Below are 23,023 nucleotides of genomic sequence, written 5' to 3'. Positions count from 1 at the left end.
TTAGCAACTGAATTTTGCAAATTTAAAATAAATGTAATGAAGTGGTAATTGAACTTTTGCCATGCGCTTTTGGTCTGAAATCGTACTGGTGATTTCAAGTCTAATGCTGCTGCACAATCCTTTGATTCAGATGTCACGCGTATGATTTCAGAACAAAGTTTACTCCACCCAGTTCAATTACCATGTTCTACAGGTATTCAACATTTTTTTTCAGTGTTTCCATCAATAAAGGGGTACTTAATTATTATCAAAAATGATAAAGAATCATTTAAATAAATGTTTTGATTTATGATTATAACTTGAGGCTATTTGAGTCAAGGAAAAGCAAATTAATGGAAAAGAAAAGAAAAATAAAGAAAAATAACATTTATTAGATCTAGTTTTGAAATTAAGTGTCAATATCTAAATGAGTTTTTCAAACTGCCAGTTTGCCACTTGCATTTTAAATACCTTTGTCATTGCTTACTCCAATTGGGAAAAATATCTTAAAATGCTAGATAATTAATTTCCTTTACATTTCAGAGGAAAAATCGGAGGTAAGGAAGACTCATGGCACCTGAGGGAAGCTGGTGCCTCTATCAAACTTTGCAGTGGAGCTGTACAACAACCTGTGCCATTTACATGTAGATGCTTATTGTGGAACCCCAGGACCCTCTCCCCCTCCACTGCCAGTGATGAGATATTGGTTAGCAGTGTTATTGAAATATCTCATGATGGCCCACCAGATCTGGATTACAAGAAAAGTTTTGAAGGAATAAGTTTTACTGTATCTTTGATGCACAGTGCCCCATATTTGGAGGGGTATGAGGTGGTTATCAAGCAACTGACTGACCAAGAAAACAATGAATGGGAGGAATTAAAGACAGAGAATACTTGGCATGGATCAGGTAACGTTATGTTTTTATTAAATACAGGTGTGAATAACTTAATAATAACTTAATGAATGATCATGATATTGCTAGGCTCCCTTTTTCACTGGCATCAATGTCAGCATTTGAGAAATGTGCAGCTCCCCCTCTCCTAACCCAAAATTAAACCCAACTTGTAACCCGAACTTATCAGTTGACTTAAGGGAGAAGGAGTAGGTGTGCAATGACTTAGATGCGGACATCTATCCCTGCAATGCATGACCTGCTGCACTCATAATGTCAAAGTAGACTTCTTGCTTCTTCATAGGCATTTCAAATCCAACTTTAGAACTTTTTTTTCGTTTACCCTTTAGGTGTATCCAAGCAGTACGTGTAATTATTGCACAAATGTTACATGAAGTCTCCAATGCATTTTAATCACTATAATATAAATTTTCCTCAATAACCATGTTGCTGCAAACTTTATTCTTTGAAGCATACATATCATAATGACATCTGTTGGGGGTAACTTTATTGTTTGAAGACTTCAAAACACAGCTGAAGGATGCATTTCCAATCATTTATTTTTATATGCAGAAACTTCAACAGTTCCCAAGTGGCTTTTCCCATTTGCACAAGCTGTTTGTACAAAATCAGCAGTTTCTTCATTTGCTGCTGTCTGGCGTCCTAAGTCTTTCACCTTTTCAAGAGGTACTGCAGGAGGCCCGGAATTGACCTGTATTGTGCCTGACCTTCCTGATGTCAGTGTCCAAATTTCTCAGAGTTGTGTTCCTGTTTATCAAGATTTCTGTGTGACAATAAAGGTGCTTGGAACTATAAAATTATATACATGCATGAGTCCTGCAACTTTTTCATTTTCCAGTTTTGAAAGCCATAGGATTGGCGTGAGGGGATTGTCAAAAGCAAGGAGATAAAACAAAGGTGTTGCAATAGTAAAACCTGTACCCTCAGTTACTTGCCATACACTCCATGAACTTGGTGGCAATATTCATGGAAAGAGAGATATTAATTAACAACTTTAAGCTAAAATAGAGGAGAGTTGGGCTTGTGCTTGCATGTGTGTGAAGATACATGTGACAAAGTTCTGATTAGCAGTTTTGGTAACTTCGAATTATTTGTGGTACTACTGTCCCCATGTATACTCATGGATCCTGGGCATTCCCTTTTTAAAACTAGGTTTTGGAAAACTCATTCTAAGCAACAGACTTTTGCTTCGATATAAATGTCAAATTGAAATCATTCCTGTCAGGTAAATTGGTTTGTATTGGTTTGCAATTAATGCAATTAGTGGATGAAGTTATGCATGGTATCATGATGAATTAGCAAAACCAAGGTCTGAGTTATCTGCGTAAGCCGAAGACAACACAGAGATAAGATTTGGTGAGTTATGACATCATGCAAAAACCAAATTAAATTATTGTTTTATTATACATCTTTTAAACAAATTACGAAAGAAGACATCTCTTTAAATTTGCAAAAGTTTAAGAAAACTTCACAGACGGTCAGGGCTTGGAAACTAGACTTTTTATATTACGTTCAGTGTATACATTTTTTCATAATAATGCTTATATTACTACATAAAACTTTGAAAGGACATTTACATTGTATACTATAATTTTTAGATAATTTCAAAATTTTATCCTGAAATTTACTTTCCACAATGTAAAGCAAATTATCTTTATGCTGGGAGTGGTTTAACATGCCCAACAACTTGTTTTGCTTTTAAATCCAGGTACAAGAATTCCCAAGCAGTGAGCTAAAAGGAGAGGGAAGACTTGTCGGTCCAGTTCTTTACATTTCAGGCTCTCAAAATGTTAGTCTCATCGCGCCTGTAACAATAAGGATTCCTCTCACCTTCCGTAAAGGAAAACAAGAGTTGGCAGAGTTACGTCCCGGTGAACTGAGGATATTACAATGTGAAGCATATGACTGGAAAGACATTACAGATAAATTAGATGAACCGCCACGTCTTGTAGATGGGAAAGTGCAATTTAAAGTTAGGCATTTCTCTGGGTAAGTATTTCTCGTCGGCTTTATTTGAAAAATAATACGCATGACGTAGAGGAAATTCAAACGCATTTTAGTGTACAGTCATACATACATGGATTTCTTTTAGTTAACTATAGATTCAATAATTGAAATGACCACTCGAGTACGTATATACTCAAGATTACTGTGCAATGGCTGATAATCGTTTCCATCGGATTGCTTGAGCTGTGTTTGATTTTTCCTTTTCTTTTTCGATAGATTCCGTCCAATCAAGTTGATGAGATCACTTTTACAATCTACTTCGGGCTTCACTGAGTTTGTAGGAAAGCTTTGCAATAGGTCTAGGCCTCAGCATGCCCGATTTTTTACTTGCTTGTGTGAGACCGGTGTTCGTGGACATTTTATACTCAAACTTTTTTGCTATCCTCAAAGACTGTATTATGATGTAATACGGAAAATATCGGAATGTGTCTTACTCTACAAAGACGAAGGCTGCTCTTCTAAACCAGTTTGTGGAGAGGAGAAAATTTTGGTGTCTCTTTCCGAGGCTATCATACCCCAGGACACAGACCAGAAAAATGCCCTGCAGTTTGTGAGGTATAATATAATACAACTTACTTCTGGCCCATCAAGTACATATGATTTACTTGAATGCTTCTAGGTTACGTCAAGCTAGTTTTACATAGAAATTATTTATTCCTTCCATTGTAAAATTGTACATTGTTCAACTGTCAGTGAACCATTTTTCACCACGGCTTTTCTAGGTTTCTTATCAATCAATAGGGCCATGGAGATATACATGTTGGTTTTTTTTTCGGCTTTATTGTCTTCAAATGCTCGTTTTTAAATATTCAGTAGGGCTCTCGTTAAATGTGCTGTCATTTTCGGTTGTAAGAAAAGATTTCAAAACGTGTGCTTTTCTAGACGAAGACTCGGCTGGTGTACGTTAGGTTTGCCTCATTTAAATTCATTTCATTTTTAACAGATTCCACGAGAACAAAGTTTATTACACGGGTGGTGAAGTTTGCTTAGGAAATGAGAGTATTCCAGGAGTGAAGTTTTGCGACCAAAATCAGCAACTTTTGTGCAACATTATCATGGTATTAACGTCTCAAGTAGGTGACATCTTACGGTTTGTGGATTTGCTAATTAAATGCACTTTTAGCCCAGAGCTAATATAGTACTGATGCCAACCTTACTACAGTAGATGACAATTAATTAAAAGGATTAGCAATGTTTTAACTGCAGGCAGCCCAAGCTCCAGTTGTGAGATGATCATCTTGCGAAATAAGAGTCATGGCGAAAATTTTAGTTTGTGTTGGAATAACTACGGCCGCTCTTAGGAAGTAAAATTACAGTCAAATTCTCAATAAAAATATCTCACCTTACTTCCAAAGTGCATTGCCTGTGGTCGGACCGCTTACTAAGATGAAAAGAAGCCATTTTAGCAAGTTCTCCATTTTTAGGTTTCTTTCTCCAAGGAGTAGTAAAGCTAGTTTCCGAGTAAGATAATGAGGTCATTTAAGGCGGCACGAAACTTATTAAGGACGAATCACTAGAAACGAAACACTGAGGAACGTCGAATAGGTAAAGAAATGTCCTGCCCACAGAAAACAGTACATGAACATGCAGGACCTTGCAAATTTTTTATTTTGATTTTGTGATTACTTTACTTTTCAGTTGCTTTAAAGTCCCTTTCTATGCCTCTGCCTTTTTTCTTAATTATTTTTCCTTTTTCTTATTAATTAGTAAATTTCTTTATTTCCTCATTTCTATTCACCTCATACGCACCGGTAATATTGCAAATTTTCCTCCTCCATTCAGGTTTCTATTCCTGTCACCTCTGACTTTGAAGAAGGAAGTGGTAAGTTGTTGTTTTTCTTGTAGGTTTTGTTGTTGTTCGAATAAATACAATTTACTGGACTAGTCATCTTGTTCTAAAATATGTTGTTCGAATAAATACAATTACTTAAGACCAGTCATCTTGTTCTAAAATATGTAAATTCAGAAATGTAGGCTCTATGGGTATTTAAAATGTAGCTTTTAGTGACAAAGCACGTGTCCTCAACGGAAAGTCATAATAACCTGCCTTACTTCATGCGTTAATAAATCGGGCCGTGCCCCCCATCACGCTCAACAGAGATGGCTTATTGTCTCTGTTATGTATCAGTAAACTCAATGCAGACCACGGTGCGTGCGTCCCTCCTTGCAGGGAATTTGATGCTGAAAACGAATAAAGCTCAAAACGGCTTGGGAAAGACACAAAGAAGTGTAATTCTCTAGAAATTATTCCGTTGGCTGTATGGTTAAAATGATGGAGTGACTCTGACAGTGATGAATCGTTTGCACCCGCTATTGCTTTGCAAATGAAATCTTGAATGGAATATTTTTCCATATAACGGCCCCCTTCGTCAAATTTGTCGATGCTCATTGTTACTTATAAGAGAAATCGACAAAACTTACCACTTTAATTTGTGAACGCTAGGTCATACCCGAATGATCACAGTCCAGGATCACCACATCAACGTTTCCGAACCATCAGCGCCATAAAAATTGCATTAGTTCTCAAGCCAGCCATCTCATTAACCCCATTATTCTGCAGGTATTTCCTCCCAAAGTGTGAAACATTCAATTGTAAAGCGTCCAAATTCAGAATCATCGTCATGCAGCCCTGTTGCAGCTCCTAGGAAGAGGATACACCAATCTGCAGGTAGTACCGAGATTAAAAATGTCGCGATGGACTTTCCTTTTTAAATGTATTTTTTTCAAGTTTGCATGTTGTTGTTACGCGTTTATGCATGGTAAAATTTGTTTATGCAGAAAGACTGGCATTATATTTCTTAGACATCCTCTTTACCCACTTATATAAGAGAATAAAAAATAATGAATTAAAAGTGGGCTCTATCATTAATCCAACACCCGTGTATCTTGAACTACATTAACCTATTCCAGCATTAACGGCTGGAGACTATAGCTAAGAGACGTTAATGACCTCCATTTTCAAGATGCTTGTCGGGCCATACGCGAAATAAGAGGTCAGAAATAGATAATGAGTCTGGAAAACTTCTTAAGCGTTTTTATTTTTTTTTTATGTATGGGTTGGGAAAATGGTTTCCCTGCCGCTGCAAATGTATCCTCGCGCAAGCTTGACAATCTCAAGGGCTGACGATTCGGTATTGAATGATACCAAAAAAAGAGAAGTCGCCCTTCGCCAGAACTGTTTGCTATTCGCCAATGCCTTGAAGCATCCCTTTTCTAATTTCTTATTCTCCTTCTGTTGTTATCCTCAGGTATATATTTGGTTAAAGATGGGGAACCGTCAAATGAGGAGTTGGAATATCTGTCTCTGGAACTTGAAGAAAAATGGGACAAATTAGGAAGGCGCCTGGGATTCAGCCCAGCCGTAATAAGAAACTATGATGGAGACAACCCGAAGTTGGCAGATAAAGCTTTTAACATGTTAATAGATTGGAAACAAGGACAAGGCAGCAAAGCCACTTACACAGTTTTGCACGATGCCTTGTGTCACAACTTGGTGAATCGTAAAAGTCTAGCAGAACAGTTTTGTTGCGATAAGATTAAAGACAATGCCTCTCGTTAGTCTTATCATATAAAGACTGGTCGTTTCTGTATTACGTCAAATATATTTGCGAGTACTCCAAAGAGCGTCTGTGTCGAGCATTCATGTGTAGTAGGTCGTTCGTTTTCCTTTCGATTCAAGATAGGGAAAAAATATCTCTAAAGAAAAGATGTTTACTCGTATTTTTGCACTCAAGAACCGCTAGCTAAAGAATACTAAGGTCGGAATTCACTCAGACGTCCAGAGCGACAGAGCTGAATAACGCCTGCGCACGCGCCATGCTTTGGCGCGGAAAACGAATTTTGAGTGGTTTGCACGTTCGATTTTCTATGCTATAGATTCTAGGCGTTTTTTCCTTGCTTCTTTTTTTTTTTACAGAATAACTTCCAAAAACTTTGTACACCCCCTAGATATTTTCAAAATTTAATTTTCTTCTTAAAAACACTTGAAATAGGAGAATGCCTTCAACGACAACAAAATGCCTTGGTTTTAAATGCCAGCCCTATTTTTCGCCGCAAATTTCGCTGAATTTTAACCTCAAGCGCTTGAGCCCGTGTTATTGGCCGTATAACTGTGATGTCGCATTTCGTTATTTAGCTCTGTCGTCCAGAACGTGTGAATCACTTTACTACCCTCAACCATCTTATTTCATACTTCACAGCTTGAAATTAGAATGTATTTTCTCCTTATTATTCTCTTTGCATTTCCCAAGGAACAGACAAAGAGAATTGGTTTAACAGTTAAGAGCTTCTTAAGTTAGTGGTCAGTTACTATATTCTCGTGTTCTTAATTTTTGATTTAGGTTGACACTGTAAGGAAAAATTAGATGCTAGACACTATTTGAGTTTAATTAATCGTTTGTGGTTAGCTTGAATTAACAGAATAATTTTGTAAAGAGTGAGATTCCCCTCTTCTCAGTGTGGTGGATAAGTATAAAACGTGTAACGGCCTTAGAATAAAATTTGTAGATGCTGAGCTACCTTTTTTGTTCTTAAAAAGTGTAAAAAAATTCAGCAAAATCAAATACAAAATGTCTCTTTCTCAGGCTTAACTCCCATAATTCTTTGTGGTTTATAGAGGTTTCGCCCCATTGAAAGTTCAACAACAAGTTCACCCCTGCTACGACGAGTTGTCCCCATCAAATATAATATAGATTTATATAGCTAACCCTAAAAGCGGAGTTCCATTCAGTTTATTTTCCAGCCCTTCAACTTCTAAAAATTCCTATGCACTGGCTCTCGAAGAGTAAACGAGATGTGGAACGGAAGGACGATATTCTCACAACTTGCAAAGTGATCAACATATCAACATGCGTGCTAGTAAGCGGTATTTTCAAGCAGCTGAAGACTTTCGTTGACATTCCTTATTGTTTGAACGGATTATCCAGAATATAGAATGTTTTCTTCCTTAAATGTCTGTATCGGTTGAAATGATATTTTATTGCCCGTGTTTGTTAATTTGGTTTAGACAGAATGAAACGACGTTAAACGACTTCGAGTTAAGATCTCATATCACCGGTCCATTGAAGGGTTTACACGCGGGATCAGTAGTCACTGAAACAATGTGCCAGAATCGTACTTAGCATCTCTTATACCTTCTCCTGATGTCGCCATATATGACTGTTTCCTTCAACGACTTTTCTCTACCCTGTCAAACTCCTCTGATAAGCGTAGAAAATTAGAAAGAAAAGTCACATTTCAACTCGTATCGATGTTTAAATTCTCCTCTTTCAACTGCTCTGGTTGGAAAGACCTATGCCGTAATTGCATATCAATGTACATGCCTTTAAACCAATTGTGCTCTATCCTGGCAACTCTAGCCACTGAAATTCTAAATTTGTCTACCATCTGGTTCTTACGCTGCGAAAGTTAGATTTGAACGTAGACAGACTAGAACTAGAATATCTGTGCATAACAGAAACTAATCCAAAGATCAATCAAGTTTTATATTTAGTTTTAAAGTTGAGTCGATGTTGTTATTGACCCATGAAAGAGATTCAAAAGTCTGATATGGTAGCCTCTATGAAATTCTGTCCTGGAAACTGAAGTTGTGGCAACATTACGGTTATCATGAAAAACAACAATACATTTTATTGATCAGAAAAAGTATTCATTTGACCATCAACTAAGACTTTCACTCGTTCACTCTGACAAAATTTTAATATAAGAGGTTTTAAAAAGCTTGGGTATTTGTTAAAAATTGGCCAACTTAATGCAAAAACTCAAGATATACATTGAATGCACACTTTTTTAAACATTTTTTCATTAATGCAGTTACCTGCTGGCAAAACATTATAATATATTTCAACCCAACCATTTTCTCTTAAACATCATTATAAAATAATTATGCAGGTACCCTAGCTAAATAAAAAAATGGCTAGTATATACAACATGTCTTAAATATCACCTTCAGACTAAGCGAACGGCATCAAGAAAGGTGTATAAGGGAACAGGGTCGCTTATTTCTGTCATTCATTTGCTTCGCACACCTGTTGCGGACTAGTTCATGAGGCTGGGCTGTCAGGGTGAGGGACTGAGGATTTTAGCAAGTCATTAGATTTAAGGGAAATATTAATGAGGAAAGTGACTTTTTTGGAGCCTGGAAAATATCATCGTGTAAAGCCATACAGGTACTAGCAAACTCATTATTATTAACTAGTATGAGGAAGGATACAATATTTTACTTCAGAGATTTGATGCATGGGCTGTGCACAAAATTTTAATCGGGTTACTAGAACTAAAATCCTCAAGGAATGATAAAAGGTAGCCGGGCTAACACTGAAGTCGCCTCAAGCGCCAAAGTAGTTGTTTTCAAATGTCGGTTTTTTTTTCTTGCGAATACAAGAACGTGTATAGTATAAAGACCAATATCTTAGACAATGGCTCCGAGAAGCCGAATTAAACACAAAGATAATAGGGTTAGCTGCAAAAATGATTGAGATCGTTGGAAAATGGTTGCAGCAAGGATGCGTTTTTTCCAGAAATAGAAGGAAAGGGCGGAGTTTGCCTTAGATGGCCGATACTGAGACGGGCTTAGTAACAACAGATATCAATGTCGCGATTTTGTGACAGGTCGTTCATAAATTCAACAACAGGGCATGGCAGGCAAACGAAGCATATCAAACTCTTTCCCCAGTGCGACGAACATTTGTTTTTCTCGGTTCCAGGTGTACGCAACCACTAACCCCACGTAATGCGCATGCTCTCCGTTACGAATTTTCAAAATGGCAGACAAGCCAAAGAAAGAAAAAACAAAGCGATTTTGCAATGAACACTCAACAGAAACCCTCGTTAGAAAGGCGAATCCACGGAGGAAAGATACAAAACTGTATGATACTGAGATCGATATGATATTAAATAGATACCGAAAGCCCGTTTCCAACTTGCTAAGAAGCGCATTTAATTGCCTTCCGCCACGATCACTAGCTTTCTTGACAGCCTTCTGAAGACAGAATACTTTCTTTCTGAAGACTTCTAATGTGCGGCTATTGATTATTACACCTCGTATACCTGATTGCTCAAACACTTTGTTTACGATTGTTGAAAGGACCGACTCATGGTTCTCTGTCTTCGTCTTTACATTGCTTTGAAATAGTATAGATTAGTAAGCTGAAACGAAAAACTAATCAGGGATGTTTACGAAAAATCCAGCAAACAAGCTTAAAAAAGGCATTTATTTAGACTTCGTACTTCAACGAACTTCACAAATCTTACTTGTTTATCTTGTAAGTAAACGATGGCAGACTAATTCTCGAAGCGCTTTCTGAGTTTCCCGATCCCTCTCCTACTGCTTTCACGCTTACAAAAAAGGAAAAAATCAAAAGGAGGAAGATACAGCTGTTTTGAAACGCCATTTGACGAGGGTAAATCTGCTTTTTGTTCGACACTTTACATATCAAAACAAAGGAAATTTGTTCCTATTTTTGATTCTGGCGGTACATTTTTAATTTGCGCCTGCGTAAAAGAGATATCGCCCGAGACCCTTCGCTCGGTCGTGTTTTGATCAAAAACGCCTTGTTAATTTCACGCAGCCGCTAGGAGAAAAGGTAAAAATGACGAGGGAAAAACTTTACCTTCAAGTTTGAAAATTAGCGAAATAGAAAGCCACAATATTATAGTTTAATATTTCAGAGGTACATTGAGTGCTTTTTCCGTAGAGAATCCGCACAATGGTAAAACATTCGAAAATTACACTCGATTTGAGTGGGGTGTTGAAGTGGGCGTGGTCACTACATTCATTTTAAGACTATTTGTACCCCATGAGTTTGATATGCAGGATGAAAAGTTTTTTGCCACAGAAGCATTTCACACCAAGTTTAATGCAATTGTGGCAATTATTCGATGGACCATGCCTTTAGAAAAAGTTTTCCATCTGCCACAACCTTGTTTCAGTTTTGTTTCGGTTTTGCCTCAGGACCCGGACAGGCGAAATCCTGCTCTGAGAAGAATAAATTTCGCAACTAATTGACAACTGACAAAACTTAAAAAGAATCAACCGTTCATAATATTTTTCGTCATTAAGTTTCCTATGTTTTGGTTTTTGCAGAATTTTGTAAGCGCGTTTAAGAAAGCTATAAGGTCTGTTTGTTTGATTGTCTGCTAGTACGTATCACAAAGACAAGTGGTTCCCAACTTCCGGTTGTAGCCCAATTCATTTCCGCTTCGTTCCATGATGCATTGCGCGTTTTTAAAGATGGCGGACGAAGGAAAATGAAACAACTAGCTTATAGGGAAAAGATTACAGAAGAATCTCAGGCTTGACGAAGCCTCTTGCTGATTGTAAAATAGAGGTAAGATTTTAGTCGACTCATCGTGTTCACTACGCACAAGTATATGTACGTTTAGACTTAGTCAGCTTCAAGATTGTCCAAGACTTAGTGGTTGTCAGCAAGGGATTGTTCCAGTTTATGCTTACATTTCTTTTTCTGAGCATTGCTCGTATTAATCTTAATCGTGACAAATTACTCAAAAGGAAAGTTATTTTAAACCTAGAATAAAAAAAGACATCGAAGGCACGTGAGGTTTGGTTTGTTTCTTTTTAATTAAGCTTACATAATGCTAAGGATTTACATATGTTTTTCTCCACGGAAAAATAGCTGTTACATGTTGTTGTTGCTTAAAGTGAATTCTTCAGGAAAAATTTATCTTTAGTTTTTATTTATTTATTGTACTTTGTTTTGCTTTATTTTGTTTCGATTTACCCTTCAGCATGATGCAACTTGTGGTTAAATTAATTAAGAGAGTGTCTCGGTAAGAGCGGTCCGGTCGATTTTGCTTGAGACACGGATTTCGCTCGTTTCTCGTGTGTTGTAAGACATTCATGTACCTATACTAAAACCACAATCAGTTTGATCGGATCTCTTTATTTTTCAGAGTTTTACGGAAATTAAATTTCACTCGAGCGAAGGCTTGTCGTGACACTTTTCAAGACTTTAATTTCATACAACTTTGGAGGACAATTTACAAAAAACTACGGAACTCAGCAAAAAACAAATACCACAGCCATGTATATTAACTCTATCTTATCTATCGAGGCGACTTTCGTAAACATCACGTGTCAATCAAGGAAACAGGAAGACTTGAATGACACCTTATCGGTTCGCCTAAATCAAACACGCCAAAACCGATCAAATTCAAGGTAAATTTTTGAAAAAATGAGGCGTTCTTAACTGATCCAACTAACATAGCTAGGAAGTAGGTGCCATAGAAAAGATAACTACAGAAAAAAACTTTGCGGCCCGACCTTTACGAGAACTTTATAACTCCGTGAACTTACCTAATTTTCGGCAATCTCCAAGTTTGGCCGCCATTTTGAGGGACTTGTCAACATGAAGCGTAACCGATATAAATCAAGCAGGTAAATCTAAAACCGTCAGAAATACATACGAAAGCAATTCAAATGAACTTTACTTTCAATTCAAGCGGCAAAATTTGAAATTGTTCGTTAAACTTACAATCCTCATGCGACCATTTCTTTCAAAAATTCAAACACTACAACTAGTGTTCGAATTCCCCTCGCCGATTCCACCGCAAGAAATAACCTGTGCCACCCAAGCTTCGACTCGAACATGAAGTACGAATCAAGTAACATAACTGCTTCATCTTCGCGGCAATATCACGCTGGTATTTTGATTTTCCGATCGACAAGAACGGTGATCAGGAATCGATCGGTTTGTTTACCAGGTAAACGTGACCGCTGACCAGCTGCTAAGTGAAAACAGCATAGCGCGGGGTGGGGTGGTTGGCGGGCTTATCGTCATAAGATATTCGAATGCATGCTCAAAAAGCTCTAGGACTATCAGTCTGAAAAGTGAAGTTATGCTTTGTGGTACAGACAACTTTCATGTGATTCTCATAACTTTATCTTGATCTAACACTGAATCCTTGTCCCTTAATTACCAGGAAAATGTAACGGCAAGAGAGGAAGTAAAAGGGTGAAGAAAGCTATATGGTCAGTTTGTTTGTTTTTCTGTTACTTTTTTTTGCTCAAGTTACTTATTTTGTATAAGTTCTTTACTGTAAATTTTATTAATTCTGATCTATTTATCATTTTTCTCATTCGCTTTAAATCATTCCCTATTGTCTTTAACCAGCTGTTTCTCCCTGGATCTGGTACAGCATTTATTAGTGTCTTTTGTTCTCCTTTATTTTGTTTTTTATATCTAAAGTAAGTTATTATTGGTAATTTATTTTAGCAACTGCTTCAATTGTTCACCTTGCTTCAATTATTCAGTTTTTTTAACTTTGTTTGGAAGTATATTAAAGAGCATGTTTTTGTTTGGACTGTTAAAAGTTTATTTGGCCATCATGAGCACCTCTGGGACTGTGACTCCCACAAACCACCAAATTTGCATCTTTTTTTCTCTTTCATTTATCTTTTTTGAACCAATGATGCTGTTGTTTTGTTCAGCTCATCATCCCTGCTATAATTTTCCCCTTCACCTGCATACCTACTTCTTGATATATACTAATGATGAGATATTACCCAATAAATCTGTCCTGAAGAGCTGTCTAATTTTGGTTGCCTGCAATTCTGATTTTTTTTGGCTCAGTATATGATGGATGACAACCCAATTGGTTGCCTTTGACGACCCATGCCTTTGTTGGGGAAAAGAATGCTCATGCCTGTCAGGTTTATTGTATAAATTATATTACAGCTTCCCTCTTTTATGTTTATTATCCTTCAAATATTTTTCAACACACAAGAAAAATGTTTATGTACAGACTGCTGTTTATGGTGTGTCAGTGTTCTCTGAAATGATTTTGTGAACAAAAGAAACATTTTCCTTCTATAGCAACGCATCTTTATCTTGAATCAGTAGATGTAAGGTTTGAAAATTGGGTAGTTTCATTTGAGGTATATTCTTGCATATCCCCCAGTTTTAGCTGGGGGATATTCTGTCATGTGATGGGCTTAGACCAATTGCCCACAAGCAAATAATTGTATTTGTTGGATTATGATGGAATCTATTGATCATGAATGATTTTTTATAAAAGTAAGGTAGCTGAGGTATTGTAAGTGTAATGTGTGGTTTTGTAATTAAGATTTTAAAATATGAAAAAAGAAGGAAAAAAAAAAAAAAAAGAAGAAAGAAACCAACTTTGGCCCCTGCAAAATACAAGACACCAAATTGCCATTTTTGTCTTTGATTGGTTGATTATAGTGCTAGTATTTTAGCCAATCACAGACCAAGGTCATGGAAAAGCTTAGAAATATCAGATTGTTTTTAGGCTCAATCAATGTTATAAATAGCACTGTGTATGACAAATAAAAAGATCATTACAGTTTTCAAGTCTGTCCCAAATTGTCTCCTCTTAGCCAACTACCTGAAATCTTGATCGTTTTACTTCTGAGATCTGAGAGCTGACTCACTCAACTGAAAACCTGACACAGTTTGTTTTTAATATTTCAGAGAACATGCTTGAGATTGTTTTAATGCTCAACCAAAAATTTGTCAAGTTGTTTTAGATATTTTATGACCTTAATGGTTTTTATTTAAATTTTTTCAGGCACTTCTTTATGGATGCTGTCAGTGTCTCAGAAAGACAACATTACCAAACATGCCTGTGATAAGGAGTTTCGAGCTCTGAAATCCTGTATAAGACAAGCAGTAAGTTTCCTGGTAGACTGACCAGGCTCTCTTTTCTTTCTGTGTTTAATTAGCTTTGATACCATGTTAGATTTCAAACCACAAACTCAATTATTGTCACAACAAGATAGTCAGGGGAGGGGGGGGGGGGGCACAAAAGTGTCCTGTCAGGGTTGGTGGAGACTTCATGTTGCTTGACAGTAGCATATCTTGTACTTGGTGACAGATGTTTAGAATAATTCTTGCTATCAAGAGACAAAGCACAATTTCATTACAGGAATTGACTGACTTCTGTTCTGATTATCACCCAGCAACAACCAATTACATCAAACTTACTAGCATAGAAATCCACAAGAAATCAAGCATTCTTTTCCATGTGATAAAAGTAGCTCTTGCACATCTGTTGTACTGAGTGAATACTACAAAAGTGAGCCAAGTGATTAAATACTTAGACAAACAACTCTATTGATTGTTTCTTAAGTGTAGTTTAGTAAAGCCAAGTGAACAGGGTTAAGTTCCCACCAGAGAGTGGGGTGATAGAAAAAGGGAGCCTTGGTTTTTCAATGCAATGCATTCTTTGCCATACCTGTCCAGAGTTTGTTTCAGTTCAAACTTTGTTAACGAACTTAAACATATTAGGTACTTATGACTGGCTTCAAGGGAAACAGTAAGTTTTCTTTTCCCAAAACTCTCAAATGTTCCTTGAGCTGAAGCTAAAGGGGAAAATTAAGGTCAAATAAAAAATGGTTTTTGAGTTGGGAGGTATAACATCATGATATTAAACAATTGCAAAGAATTTTGAGTACTTACATACTTAAACATGTACTCTCAAGCTAACTCCTATACTCTCAAATTAGTCAGCTTTAATCAGAATTAATCAGGTTAATACTTTTATCATGTAGTGGGTACTGTCCTACAGTGAGAGAGGGATGGGGTTTAACTTTTCATTGTCAAATTGTTGGTGTCCTTTTTTATTATTTTCTCCCCAATTTTAATCAACAACCATTTGCAAAAATTAAGGACTCAAGGTAAATAAGAGACTACAGCAAGTCACCTGGATATAGGACTGTTGTACTTTCTTTACTTAAATTCAAATATTACCTTTAAAATAATCTAATGATAATCATTATATACTGAAACAAAATGTTTCATTCCTGATTGTTCTATTGTGAATTATTTTGAAAAATAACTAGTTGAGTCAGTTATTAAGTTACAGGTTTTCCATACTACACACTGGCTTGAAATTAAAGCTTTTTAAGATAACTAAACAATGCTAAACTTTTTCATAATTAAAAAAAAACATTTAAATTTGATGTGTTCATAAAATTTGATGTGATCATTCTAATGAATGATCAAATCAAACAATATAATTATCTTAAGGCATTTTCTAACTGGTTAAAAATGTTTTGAGAAATGCGCACCAGGAATGTACAAAGAACAGTATTTGTATGAGGTTTTGTTTAGAACATATCATACATAAAAATGCATAAACAGCTCTCGCATTTCATAATTTATGGTTACACTTGTTAGGAAAGGTTTCCAAAAGGCACTCCCATGGCTTGTGCAGTTACCAAAGCTTTCTAAACATCACTCATGACTTTGAATTAAGAAAATTTAATGTACTTGAGCTCATGGGATTCTCCTTACAAATACATGTGAGATTAAATTAGATTCATAGAATTGAGCAATAGAAAAAAAGAAATGAAATTCATCATATTTGGAAGATGATGCTTATGTTATTGTTCTGCCGTTATACACATTTTCCATCTGCACCCTGTGCTTGCATGTGCCAATTCCTGCAAGAGCACACTATAAGCCAAGGAAATCGTAGAAGCACAATGATATAATAGAATCCTTAATTTATACACATGCATTTGGTATTGTCTGTTTTAATTCTTTACACTCTAACATCAATATATATGCATATTCTCCATTCCTTTCTCTATGTATTTCCTAATGTTCTGACAAGGAGAATTTGTTCAATAATCAAGAGCTTTTTTTCGTTAGTAATTGTGTCCTCTATTCAGTCTCATGATAATAATGATAATTTAGGGATAATATTGCAAGGAGAAATCAGTTGCTTGTCACTATTTGGGGTTAAAGGTTCAGAGAAAGTTTATGTTTAAACAGTAGAAAACCTGGTGTGCCTGGTCTTTTTTTTTCCTATGGGACAAGTTGTAAATAAAATAGGGATTCTTATCTATGAAAAATTAATTATGTATTCTATTTTTTTACCTCTCTTAGGTTTCCCTCTGGTTTTATGATGTATTTTTGTTGCAAGCAAAGAAAAACTTAGTGTAGAAACTTGCAAAGAGAGAACAACCACACCTGTTGCTGCAAAGTTCAGAGACAGAAGACGCCACAGGGAACCCACTCACTTTTTGTCTGGGATGAAGAATGTTGTAAGGTGACTTTTGGGCTTGTGGAAACTTAAAAACAATGTAATGCTTATTTTGAATGCTATGATTTTACTAATTTTTTAATTTGTTTTGTTTTTTTAGGTACTTGGAAAAGCCAACATCAGTTTGGAATCAACAAAGTAAAAGAAAATTATTGCTAATATGAACTAAATGAGAATTACTCTGCATACAAAGTGTAGAGCTTATTCTAAATTGGAAACCAGTTTATGATTTCTTTTTTAGTCACCCTTGATATGGAAATGTTGTGTCCTGTGTACTTTTCATTTAAAAACTGAGATTATGTTTTAAAACTGAAATAGAAGCTAAAATTCTGGGCAGTTGAACCCATGAAGCACAGATAGATCAGTCATTGAAAAAAAATACTGGGCATATGATCATAAGAAGTCAAGTTTTAACTTAGTTTGATGGCTTGTTATTGAACCTGTGCATTCTAATGATGTTGCTTGTTAATTGTCATCTGAAATCCGCAAGTTTTGATATTTCTGCATCAGTGCCCCCATCCTCTGTCCCTGAGATGTCAAAGTGGCAGTTGCACTGTGTGATGCTGATAAGGATTTGTTATATCCTATTGTGGCTCTCTCTCTTCCGAGCTTTTGGAAAGAGTGTCTAATAAACTAAATAAGCTTTTACATTAACACTTTGTGAGTATATGAGTACAGCAAAGATATAAGCATTGTAAACTGCTGTTTATAAGCCCCCAACTCCCATTTATAAGCCTCCCTCCCCCAGATTAAATGCCCATCTACCTTCCAACAAAGAAAAAATATAAATAAAATACTAAAGAAAAATATTTAATACTAGGACAGCAAAGATGAACTTTAAGGGGGAAGTCTGAACTTCAGCTCTGTTATCTTGCAGCTTTGTTCGTGTTGTTAGTTTTTTCGTTTGACGTTTTGAAGCTTAATTAAAAACCAATAAATGCAAAACGTATTTTGATCAGCGCCCAGCTGCTTTCGCTTTTTCTGTTGTTTTCATAAGCCCTCTCGGACATAGGGCCCTCCGTTTATAGACCCCCCCGGATACAGGCCCTCCTAAACCTCGTACAAAGTTGTATAGTTGCTGAGCTTATAATCGGTAGGTTTCGATATATTTGTATTGTGGAATTTAAAGGATTGGAATAGTCACATTCTCAACTTGAAAGTTTGATTTCGTTTAGATCGAAAACAAAGATAGCACAGCTTTTTTTCGAATTTTCAAGGCTGGTTTGCGGCTGATTAGCTCGCTATTGAGAGAGGCAAGAGAGGGAACTGAAAGCTACCTATGCGGCCGGAAATCAGCTTCAAAAAACTTACAAAATTCAAACGAACAAACAATATAGAGGCAAGTAAAGTTATTTGTTGAAAAGTATTTCAAATTTCTGGGCTAAGTAAGCAACAGTTTATTCTCAGACAAATCCTCATATTTCGGTCGTCGGCCAAAATTATTATCATATTTGCATAGTTTCAAAGGTTAACTTTGCGAGCGTGGGCTACCTGTGGGTGCAGTCACGCATTCAGCGTAGAACTTAAAAACAAGAAAAGGGTGGAATTACCAAAAATGCGCCATTTGTTTTTGATGGGTGGGGAGGAGGCAGGGCTGATGAAAATGAGCGAAAAAGCTGCCTTCGGATCAGTAACTTTAACTCGCCCGGTTCTTTGCTTGTCTCTAATCCACTGACCCAGAATCTCGAGCAGGTTTCTTATTTTTGAAAAATTTGTCGGTTTAACTTATCTTCGGACATTCATGAAAATGACAACGATGTAACCAAGATAAACACGAGGAAGTAAATTTACCCACTGAATAAAAATAGGGGTCAGAGGAATGTAACCGTAAAGTAAGGCAAAGACCTCATCAGATCCCGTGACAGTTAGGAAATTTGATTTCCATTGTCATGGTCAAGTGATTATTTTAATTGTGCGAATTTCACGATTACATATTTAAATTCTGGGAAACAAACGAAGCGATGAATCGAACGTCATTCGTCTCCTGCCTCTCGTCTCGTCGAATTTCCTGTTTGTAAAAGTACTGTACAGTTACCTAAAATCATTTAGTTTTACACCTCTGCCGAAGGAAAGGAACTCTAACTGTGGATGAAATTCCCAAGAGATTTGAGTAACAGATTGGTTGAATCCTTACCTCTGTGTTCCAGGTAACACTAGGGGCAGCGAGTTAGAAGACATTTTGATGACAGTCGTTGTTTGCAGTACCCTCGATTGCGGAGATGCCCCGAACAACCTGGTTCAGTATAACTATCATCGTGTATACAGTCGTATGTGATTTTAATAAATACCAATAGCGAAGCAAGATCAAGGTTAATAGAAGATAACGTAGGGTTGAAGATGCTGGATAACCATTCGAGCGCGAGGTCGTCAACTTTCGTTTCCCCGGAAATGTCGATGAAAAACTGCAGAACCCTTAAACTATTGTCACAATATTTGGAAAGAGATGTACTCGTGGAAAATTTGGCTTAGGGGCTCGCGGGCTCGGGGGCTCGGGAGCTCGCTATGCTTGCATGTGAACCATTTTCAGAATAAACTAAGAGCGTCGTGAATTTAAGGAAGTAAGCTGTGTAATACTGATCGAGTGGTTGTAATGTTTCCGAAGGTTGTTTGTCTTTATAAATCTACCGCTTTAATCTCGATCTCTCTTATCGGCTGTTAATCATGTCTAACGCAGCTAAGTGTGTTTCACATTGTGTAGAAGTTCGTAATTTGATTTGACCGTTTTATACAGTCACATTGACTAGTATTAAAGTTTACACACTAACTCGGTGTTAGAAATATTACACCATGTTTACGGTTATAGCAATGGGTAAATACAACCAAAGGACGCCGGGTAAAACTCCCAAAACACCACAATCGAGAGGGCATCCCTCTTTCTGTCTCTGGAATATTGATTATGTGAAATCCAAGTCATGAGTTTCATTTTCAAGAGAAGATAAATTACCTCTGCCCCCGGTCGCCTTCATCTAGGAATTTTCCCTTTTATACCAAACGTCTATTCAAATTGAGCCGCAGCGAAATTCTCTAATTTGAACTTAAGATTGTCATGCAAGACATAAATTATCACGGAATGAAGCTTATAGGAGACATTACGGACAAAGTGTGTAATTCATTAAGAATTCCGCTTTTAATCGGCACATACGCAACGAGGCGCTACAATTACCCTGGGACAACGACACCACTAAGTTTCCTAGCGACCGATTGCAGATGCATCAAAATAAGTTGACCGGCTTTATCGATCGCAAACCTGCTTTGATCATATGAGCTAAACGCACGATTGACTAAAAACGTGATGGCGCTTCCACAAACTGTAGGCTTCAAAGCTGAAGCAGTCGATGAAGGAGTTTAGTGTGCGTGCACTGTTGAAGAAGTAGACGATGATTACATGACCGTTTCTTTTGACGGCTGGAATGCGGAGTGGAATCGCCGCGTCTGTGATCCACGAGAGATCAGGGATCGAACATTGCCTGATCGGAAAAGAAAGCGAAGAAACCTTTCCCTTCAGTGAACAATGTCTTCGCCTAAAGAAGACCGACTTTTTCTTTTAAATATCACTCAAACTTATTAAACAAAAAGCTCAAATTACGGTTCGCTTCAATTTCAGGCGTAAATTAGCATAATCTTTCATGGACGAGATCTTTATGAATTTCAAAGATCAAAACCATTTTCTCAACTACATCAGCTTTATCTTTATCCACTTAGCAAACAAAGCTTTCCAAATTACAGTCAAAACACCAGACGTAGTTCACTTCGAATTTCTCGTTCTATCCTAGTTTCTCAGACCGCATCCAAGCAGGTTTCACTACACAGCTTCCGTCTGAGACTCCCAGTGGAACGTGACGTAAAATACGTCACGCGTTACTAGGTAACAGTGCTCATACATATACACGAACCCCACTCATGTGGGGTTCGCAGAATTACACACTTTGTCCGTGTTGAAGTCGTCATGTATGCAAAGAAACCACCGATTTTTTTCTTTGTATTGTGGCTTGTTTAACTTGAACTTCAACTGATAAGTTTGGAAAATGAACTGATCGCTGAAGCGCTCAGGGAAGACAAATAAGATTTTCCTTTGTGTTCTTTTTTTAGCTTTGGAAGCTCCTCAGCGCAGAACAGATCAAGATCGTGAACAAGACAGCTCTCCAGGTCTGAAAACACTAAATATGAACATTAGCACTATTCTACAATAAAATCTTTCATACTCAAAGTAGAACTACACATATTTGCAAGTTTACTGTAAATATTAGTCATGACCTTAAATTTTGTTTGAAAGTAAAATTAATACAACGACATGAGGATGGAGAACCAAGAAGCTTAATCGTGCTGAAAATATTGGGTGGTTTTCAGAGCTGTTAGTTAGAGCCTAACCGGAAAAAAACCGGTAAAATTTCCGCACAGCCCCATACTACGTTATGCATTCAGTTCTTGAATAGAGAAAACAATGACAAAAACAATACATTTCCATTGGGAAAACAGATTTGTTTTACAATAGTATGGGGCTGTGCGGAAACTTTACCGCCAGGAACAAGGTTATACCCCATTCAAAACAAAGCTATACATTCCCCAGTGGTATGTAGAGTTTGATGTCTGTGCTTTCCGAAGATGATAATTGCAAATCGCGCATCGCTTCAGCGATTTTATTATTCATCCAAGGAGCAGTTGTGCCCTTTACTCGACGCTTTTTAAGTGGTGCATGAGAATCCACAACTTCGGTAAATAATTTGTTCCAAGTCAAGACTGCGTCGTTGACATTGCTCACATCGTCAACAATGTGCCACGGAACATTTTTAAGTTCTGGATGAAGGCATTTTCGTCAAATCCTTTGAATGACCGATATTCTATTGTCCTCGATGTGGCCTTTGGGACACCAGCTTTTAGCACACAATAAATTAACGAATGATCGCTTCTTGATAGGGACACAATGCCGCTATCAACAATTCGGCGTTGATTACTTCGTTCTTCGGTGTTGATTACTTTGTTCTTGTTCAGAAACTGTTTAATGTTATTTAAAAATCAGACGAAGTTATTTTTGTGACGGGATGCAACAGTCTCCACAAATGTTATGACGTTTCGTATTGATGATGATTCGCATCAAAAGAAGCAAAGATTTACTGGAACGATTTTAAGAGTTCGAATGCAGTAGTTTGTTCGCATTTAATTATTGCGTATACTGTATGACTCGCTATAATACATGCGGCAGACGAAATGGCTGTTTTTCTTTACCTTTACTGAGGAATGTTGTTTTGTGATGGAAAAGAACATCGGCAAAAAGCTTCCAAATAGAATTAGGGACCAAGTATGATACAAACCATGCTTAAAAGGAACGTTAGGTAGGGGGTCCAAATCTGCGAAGGGGGGTCCAAATCCGCGGTGGGTCCAAATCCGCTGTGACACCGGCGTTTGATTGCGTGACTAGTAAAATTTATTAAAGGGTAACTGACCCTACATTTTTCTCCTTTTCTTTTGTCCCAATACATTCCTCTTAGGTTAAAGAATCCTAAATGAGCAAATTAACAATACATTATGCAAAATCAAATTTTCTACAAATTTTTTTTTGATGCTTAATCGTCGGCCATTTTGAAAACGGTCCGATTCAGGTCACGTGAGGTGATACGTCATACGTGTGTAAGGAAGTGAAGAGCGTAACGTCAAGACCTGAAAGTAACTTCTTGGTTGTTAAGCTGATGCCGAAATTTACGAGCGGAAAAAAAAACAAGATTTGTTCCATTTTGCTATGAGCCACCATTTAGAGACTATGAAATACGAAGTGAGAAATAAAATACTGAAGGTTGAATAATCGCAACGCGTCGGATCGCATGTCTGTATTTGGAGCCACAGGTAATCTGTGCGCCATTCCAAACAGCTGTAAAGAAAATAAATGTTCCCATATTTTTTTCCTCTTGACCATTATCAAGCCCTATACTTAAAAAAAAATGTTTTTTAGTTCAAGCCAAAAAGTATTTGACTTTAGATTTTGTCCGGTGTATATCACTGTGACCTCAAGCCCGTCGGTTCTTGAGTAAACGTGACTTCAATAAACGTAAAGTGTTGTCGCGTATTACGGGAGACCGTCATCTGGTTTCGTGTACGAAACT

The 23,023-nt window shown here is 37.0% G+C and overlaps 2 protein-coding genes across 3 annotated transcripts in view; both read left to right on the top strand.

Moving 5' to 3' along the window:
• LOC149053037 (nuclear protein localization protein 4 homolog) overlaps window positions 1-23,023 on the top strand; it is a 281,781-nt gene that overhangs the window by 199,253 nt on the left and 59,505 nt on the right. The window lies entirely within an intron of this gene.
• Window positions 11,122-23,023, top strand: part of LOC149053031 (uncharacterized) — a 152,129-nt gene continuing 140,227 nt past the window's right edge. The window contains exon 1 of the mRNA XM_089213552.1: window positions 11,122-11,227. The gene's annotated coding sequence lies outside the window, so the exon portion shown is untranslated. The remainder of the gene's footprint in view (window positions 11,228-23,023) is intronic.

This window comes from Pocillopora damicornis, chromosome 1 (genome assembly GCF_964200805.1).
Source record: "Pocillopora damicornis chromosome 1, jaPocDami1.2, whole genome shotgun sequence".
NCBI classification, from domain to species: domain Eukaryota; kingdom Metazoa; phylum Cnidaria; class Anthozoa; order Scleractinia; family Pocilloporidae; genus Pocillopora; species Pocillopora damicornis.
Note: the sequence above shows the minus strand (reverse complement) of the source record. Positions and strands in the feature narration are given on the sequence as shown.